General features: G+C 36.9%; 1 long non-coding RNA gene across 1 annotated transcript in view; it reads right to left on the reverse strand.

Annotated features, from left to right (window-relative positions):
• LOC311437972 overlaps positions 1-2,328 on the reverse strand; it is a 112,012-nt gene extending 109,684 nt beyond the window's left edge. Inside the window, exon 1 of the long non-coding RNA XR_014693871.1 lies at positions 2,226-2,328. This is a non-coding gene — a long non-coding RNA (uncharacterized lncRNA). The remainder of the gene's footprint in view (positions 1-2,225) is intronic.
• Positions 2,329-6,000: the final 3,672 nt, after the last annotated feature.

Genomic DNA, 6,000 nt, shown 5'->3' on the forward strand with positions numbered 1-6,000 from the left:
TCTCCAGTAACTTATTTCATAGCCTGCATTGTCACAGTAGTTTTGGAAAGACTTGAAATTTCTGTACCTTGTGTTTCTGTAATCCTTCTAGTTCTAATGTTAGCTATATTGCTAAGGGTTCACTGTCACAAATTAGACATGGAGAGCCACTCAGTCCCATAGTAACTTATCAAGTGAAAAATTTGCATATTGTAATCTATAGCCTTACATGACATTTTCTGAAATGTCATCCACCATTAGAATCACTCATAAGAGTGTTTTATAAGCAAATGGCAGAGGTTTCTCTGATGCTCTGATAAAAAGACACTCAAGATCACATTTATTCCATGTGTTATATACATCCAATTCTGTAAGTTTGCCCATTATTGCATGGTCAGGATGAGTAACTGAATGTACTCAGTCCATCAAAGACACAACAGTTTACTGACAACAAGGTCACTTACTGACAGAAGCTTCCAGGGATATGCTGCAGTAGAAGATCAAGGGAGAAAAGTCCTCACAGAAAATAAGTAAGGTCCTCTTAGAAGCAGGATATGTGTCTGAGAAAGACTAGTCCATAAAGTTTTATGAATTTATCCCCGGTTTTGTGAGACAAGGTGTCAGCCTGCCATAACAAACTTTTTTTTCTGGTTAAAAACAAAACAAAACAACAACAAATAACCCCCATCCAGAACTTGAGTAAACATAAACTCAACACTATTCATGTCCCCCTTGGATCTCTGAATGCAATAAATTCAAAATGCCTGCGGCTTTTCTTCTTTTATAGTCAAATAATTCAAACATAGATGTCTTGACTGAAGAGCACTCTGGAATTAGCTCTAAATCCAAAAGATATTCCCAGCTATTGTGCTGTATTTCCACAATCACTTCAACATAGGTAAAACATATTATAATTTCACTGATAACCCTTGTTTGCAAGTTTCATTATTGCTGAAATGCACTGAGGTTTGGGACTCCTGTCATTGGGTTTCTAGTGGGCTCATATGCAGGTGTAACACATTTTTACTATGCTGTTTTCCCAATCATACTTCCATAACACCTGTTAATTCTTAAGTGAGCTATTGCTACCATGCAACTGCTGGCTAGCAGTGAAGCCAGTCTTATCCACTACAGCAGATATCACTACTACTTGTGTGACCTCTTTCTTCTAGTTTTCAGTCACCCAGATGAGTTTTTCTCACCTGAAACTCCTCAGCTTGGCTGGAGAACCATCTAAGTCTTAAACAGTTGTCAGCACCTACCCACTAACAGCCTCTTTAAGGCTGCAGGGCCTGTGCGCTTTGCTTTCATGTTTCTCCAGCGTTCAACTGCTCCCAATAATTAGCCAACAGAACCACAGAGTGCAGCCTAACAAAGCAGTTAAGACAATTCAAAGGCTAACTGACATGGTATGAGGAAGTCCAGCCATGCATTCCCACTGCTTCCCTACCACCATCTGACCCCATAGCAAGCAGGTTAGAAAGCCACCCCAACAAACAAAAGAATGCAATAATCTCCCCTAAACTAGTTGGTGGTAGGATTAAATACGCATTAGCACCAGAAGAAGCACAATGCAAAGCTTGGGAGGAAGGAAGTAGAAACATCCCTTTCAGCAGGGGTTAGCCTTTTGATTGCCTTATCTGCATTGTCACACCAGCGTCCAAAGGGACGTTTGTCCTGTGCGTCAGGAACAACTGAGCAGACTTAACAGCTTTCTGATGCTGAAAGGAGCAGTCCCATTCTCCTCTTCTTTGCATTCCAGCTCTGGCACGTACCTGACCCCTTAGTAAACTGACCCACTAATCCAGTGGAAAGCTATTTGCTTTTTTGGTTGGTTTAGTTTGCCTATGGTTTAATTAACTGAATTGGCTCAGAGAGGTCCGAGAAGCACCAGTCAACAAGGCAGAAGCAAGGACACAGGGCTGCCCATGCAGCAGCAGCCAGCAGGCAGCTCAGCCAGGCACCTCACCTCCCTGCACCCTGGCCAGCATACTGCCTGCTGCCAGCTGTCTTCCAGTCCTGCCTGCCCATGTCTTCCTTCTGGTGCTAACAGTGTCCTGCAGCACAGCTTAGTACCTGCAAGTCACAGCAGGCTCATATTTATTGTCCAATATACCTTAACTGAGATGGGGTCAGTTAAGATTCATCATCTCTCTTTTCAAGGTTTACCCCATTCCATGAAAGCTTCAGATTAAAAACCGCTCCCCACTGTAAAGTCAGCTTAGCACCCAGGCTGTCAAGCCTACCTTAATATCAGTTGTCTCTGCAGCTCCATAACCAAATCTTCCTCCTCAGGGCCTGCTTCCTTTCCAGAGCCTCCAGCTCACTGCAGCAGGAGGCCCAAAGACCTTGCCTTGCTGCGGGCTTCCACAGGGCCCCACTCCTGCCCTCCTGCTGCACCTGGCAGCAGGTGCTGTCCTGCCAAGGCACAGCCCTTCCACATAACACTCAGAAACTGGAAACACACATTGCCCCATGTTACTGGGTCGCATGATCTTCCCAGGCAGAAAACAGCTGAGTTCAGTTCACAGCTGCACTGAGCAGAAACGTAGCATGCCCACTGGCAGTGGCCTTTGTCACATGTGAAAAGCTGAGGGTGCTTTTCTGTGCTTCTAGGATCAAATGGAGACTGTTATTTTTTTTTTTTTGAACAGAATATCTGTTTAATCTTATAACATATATGTTGGATTTAAGTCAGTTTTATTTACTATTACATGTTTTGCCAAACACATTCATAAACCATTATCTTGAAGAAATACTGTTGGGATACAACACAAGTGAGAACTGATTTTGTAACATAAACCTTAGCCTGCTCAGGCCCACAGTGCTGAAGTATTAAATCTTTTTATTGTGATATGAAGAAACAATCATGATATCCCTGCAAGTTCCCTTTTCCAGTAGTTACAGAAGACGAACTGCATGTTAAATACTATTTCTAGATTACATTTCTATCCTTCAAACAGCTTTAAAAAACTGTCATTAAAAGAACATTAAAGAAAACAGAAAAAATAATAAATATGTAGATAAATAAATGTCAAGGCCATTAAAGAGCTTTTCTTAAATATGCTTAATATAATGCTCTGAAATTAAAGAAAATTAATATTGTGAAAAACATTTTGAAAATTAAAATCTTTTAGTTCTACAGGAATGTATTCTGAAGGAATGTATTACGAAGTTAGGCAGCAATCATATGCATAATTAAAGAAGTGATTATATGTATATTTATACCATCAATGCATAATCCTCAATTTGTTTAACATAAAACAGAACATCAAGGAAACGAGAATTTAAATTCCACTTGTTTAATATGGAAGATTAAGTACATAAAAATTGCTTGTAATTTTAAAGTGTATAACTTGAATAAAATTTCAAGGTGGAAAATATTTGGGAGGAGGTAATGAGTGGAAAAAAATGAAAATATTAATATTGTGCTTTATGAAAAGAAATGTCATTTGTAAAAATTAAGGAGTTGTATGTTTCCATTTCAAAGACTTTAAAAGAAGGCAATGGCAATTACATAGACATCTCTTCATTTCAGACAAACAAGATAGAGTTCTGTAGTTTTCACACAGAAATTTTGTGTGGGTCAGGCAGCATATTCACAGTCATTTCCCTTACAGATTGCTGTCTCTAACAACAATCATCTCAGAAATATTTGTTTATATTCAGATTAATAACAAGATGTATTCTGCGTTTGTGATGAGAAACTTGGGATTTTTGTACTATACCTTCAGCTTGACTGGTACGTTTTGAATACAATTAAAAGTCTCCACCTCCTTTCTTGGAAGCCCTGGAAGATGGTTTAAGTGCCTTCCTACCCCAAACAAGCTTGTTTGGGAAAACACAGGGTAGAAGGGAGTGCAAATGCTGCCTATTTACAGACAGGGGCCTCTGTGAGCTGCTGCTGAGGAACAACCACACCTTCTTAGCAAATCAGAGGAACCTTGGTCAAAGCTCTGTAATTTTAAGAACAGGTGATTTCTGCATCCCACTAAGCACTAAATTTTATGGACCAAACATAGTGACTCTTCTTCCAGTCTCAGCCAAGAGCTGTGACAAAGATTATTCCGTCAAAATTTTCTTCTCACAGGGAGTAGAGCATAGTCGTCTATTTTGATAACAGTATTTACGGTGTTTTCTTTTAGTCTCTTTAGAAATGGTACCCAGCTGTCTTGAAGGCAGCCTTTTTTATATTTGATTGGCAGCACTCTCAAGACCAAATATTGAGCTGTTCTAAGATGGAATTAAACAGCTATCATTGTAAATATAATGTTCTCTCTTACCGTTCTTACAGTTCTGTGGTTAATTGGATACCAGAAATAGATATTAGCCCATATTGTCAGTGTTGTATGGACTTGATAGGATAAGGACTCATCTGTCATCAAAATTAAAGGTATTATGGAACTTTCTGCACCCTTAATTCTGTTGTTCAAGGGATTCCAGCTTTCCACTGACCCCTTAGCAATAGCAACCCTCCTGTGCACAGATACTTGCAATAAAACATTAACAATCATCTACTCCTGACTAGGGAGGAAATAAAATCTGTACAGAAAATGTGTACTTCCACATGAAATAAAACAACAAAAACAATACTAAGAATTTAGCTTTTCATTTTCTTACTTTTCAGAGTTTGTGTTAAAAAAGACACATATATAGAGAGATGTTGAAATTATATCAAGGATTAAGATGAGATGAATATAAACTTTTATTTTATGCAACATGTGTTTTTATGAAAATAATGTACATTAACATTTAATATTATATCTATATTCATTATTATCATATTATTTTAGTGTTGTAACATTTTCTCTTTAAATAATTATTCAAACTTTTACTATTTGTGCCACAATTGCAGAAAAATACATTTTGAAATACTTGCTAAAACTATTTAAATACCATAATATCTGTTATTTCTTCATGTTGAGTAGTTTTAGAATAGCTACCACTATATTTGTCCTATGTATTATAGGAAGAGAGTATATCTATTAATTGCTTACTTAGCAATGTATGTTTCCTTTGATTTAAAAGTGTTACTCAAATTAGTCCCTCTGGTTATCATTAGAAATGTGAGAGCCTGAAAAATCAAAGCTGTAGTGCAAGTCAGTGTCATTGACAGCTGCAAAAATGGTAAGTCAATAGAATTAATAGTATTTTTGTTCAAAGAAATGTTATTTTTATATAAACATATAAGCAGTGCTAACCAAGATTGTAAGTAGTAAAAATAGGAAATAATATTTCATAATTTATGATATATGAAGTCAGTAAATTGCTCATCACAAAAAAAATATATATATATATGTGCTCATTTTTGAATATTTAATGCTTTAAATAATAAAAAATGTAGAAACAGCAAAATAAGAACTGATAGCTATTCATTACCTGTTAAATATATTTTCAAATGAGCTAATATAGAAATCTTATCAGCGCTCTTTTATGATATATTCATTTGTTTAATTGTATTATGTAACTAATGTGCTGGTTTTCCTCTATGTTGTTATTTATTATGCCATTGTGGTTTAATTCATAAGCCAAATGCACCTTCTGAGCATCTCAAAATGCACTGTAACAGTATGGACAGAGAAGATGGTGAAACTTAATATGCAGACCATATGCCTCAAGGATTGATGCTGCATATTAAAGTCCATAGATTCCGCCAATAACTTGAGTTAGAGTTCTACTGGTTTCTTTTGAAGATGGTGCTCAGTCCAAACCTTTGCTCCTGATTTTCTTTTTGTTACTGTAGACCGGGAATATCTAAATATACTCACTTAAAATATTCCTGGAATCTATTCTGATTCAATCCACTTCTCTCTCTCTCTCTCTCTCTCGCTCTCTCTCTTTTTTTTTTTTATCATTTACCTAGCTGCCCTTAGAATTCACTTCTAATAACTAAGCATTGCATAATGTGACTTTTTCTGACACAAATATATGGGATTCTAAATTCAGTTTTCAAAAAGAACAACTGGAGAGAATACCTGAGATGATCTTAAGAACAAGTAATTACATGGCATGAAATGTAAC

Source organism: Aythya ferina (genome assembly GCF_964211825.1).
Source record: "Aythya ferina genome assembly, chromosome: 5".
NCBI classification, from domain to species: domain Eukaryota; kingdom Metazoa; phylum Chordata; class Aves; order Anseriformes; family Anatidae; genus Aythya; species Aythya ferina.